The 1171-nt window shown below is 37.8% G+C and overlaps 1 long non-coding RNA gene across 1 annotated transcript; it reads left to right on the top strand.

Moving 5' to 3' along the window:
- The first annotated feature begins 129 nt into the window (after positions 1-129).
- Positions 130-1171, top strand: LOC111649435 (uncharacterized). The gene is made up of 3 exons (XR_002760288.2): positions 130-257; positions 586-684; positions 1151-1171. It is a non-coding gene; the product is annotated as an uncharacterized LOC111649435 (long non-coding RNA).

Below are 1171 nucleotides of genomic sequence, written 5' to 3'. Positions count from 1 at the left end.
TGCTCTTATTATTGGCCAATGTATCGGTGCCTCCACAGATTTTATTAGAACGATTAAATGTGGAGAATTGAAAACAGTTTTCAGGTTCGCATTAAGCAGCCGATGCTAATGCTAATTTACTTCCTCTCTCTGTCTGATTGTGTCTTTTCAGCTTTACCTCCTAAACCAGTGAAGTCGTCGACTCCTGCAGCTTCCAGTAGTTTTAACAACAGTATGGCTCTGCAGGACGCCGAGTGGTACTGGGGAGACATTTCCAGGTAACACACACACACAGAAATATCAGATATACATATGTATATATATATATCCAGACTAAAAGCTAAACCTGAACAATTAAAGGAAGAAACTAAAAAATCAATCCTACAAAAAATGAATGATGAGTTTATAATCCAGGTTTCCATCCTGTAGACGTGAGAACAGACATGTATTTATTTTATTTAACATTTATTTTTTATAGAACTCGTGCCCTGATTTAATGTAACACCTGTCCACAGATGTCCATGTGAAATACACACAAAGTACCGATCAGCATTATCGATAAAAGTAGCTCTACTGTTAAAATCTTAATGTTGTCCATATTTACAGAGAGGAGGTGAACGAGAAGCTGAGAGACACAGCTGACGGTACATTTCTGGTCCGAGACGCCTCCACCAAGATGCACGGAGATTACACTCTGACTCTGAGGTGAACCGTCCGACGCTGTCGCCTCGCTCACGCCCACGCGGCCAAACATTAACATTGATCTGACTCATGACCGTTTATTAACCTGTTACAGATGGTTGTAACTCATTAGTCAGATTAATGAGCAGTAATAATGAACCTGCAGGAAAACTGTTATAACTTGTTTATAATTGTTTATGATTTATAAAGTGTTTACAACAGAAATAATCACCTGATTATTAACCATTTATAAATCCTTTAAAGGGGTCGTCTGATTGTAATGAAATATTTTACTAGAGTGATCATTTAATTATTAATGAAGAATCAGACGTCTGCAGGGTTTGGAGGAAAAAAACATCAGTATTAATGTTTTAATATTTCTGAATTCTTCTCGGCTAACTTCCCCGTCACATCGGTCAGACCTCAGTTTGTCTGGATCAACGTTAGAATATATGATATATAATATTCGGTTTGTTGTGACGTCCTGCAGGAAAGGAGGCAACAACAAACT

This window comes from Seriola lalandi, unplaced genomic scaffold, assembly GCF_002814215.2.
Source record: "Seriola lalandi dorsalis isolate HSWRI2012SDOR001 ecotype SW California unplaced genomic scaffold, Sedor1 jcf7180002050784, whole genome shotgun sequence".
NCBI classification, from domain to species: domain Eukaryota; kingdom Metazoa; phylum Chordata; class Actinopteri; order Carangiformes; family Carangidae; genus Seriola; species Seriola lalandi.
The sequence above is the reverse complement of the archived record's forward strand: the minus strand, read 5'-3'. Positions and strand labels throughout refer to the sequence as shown.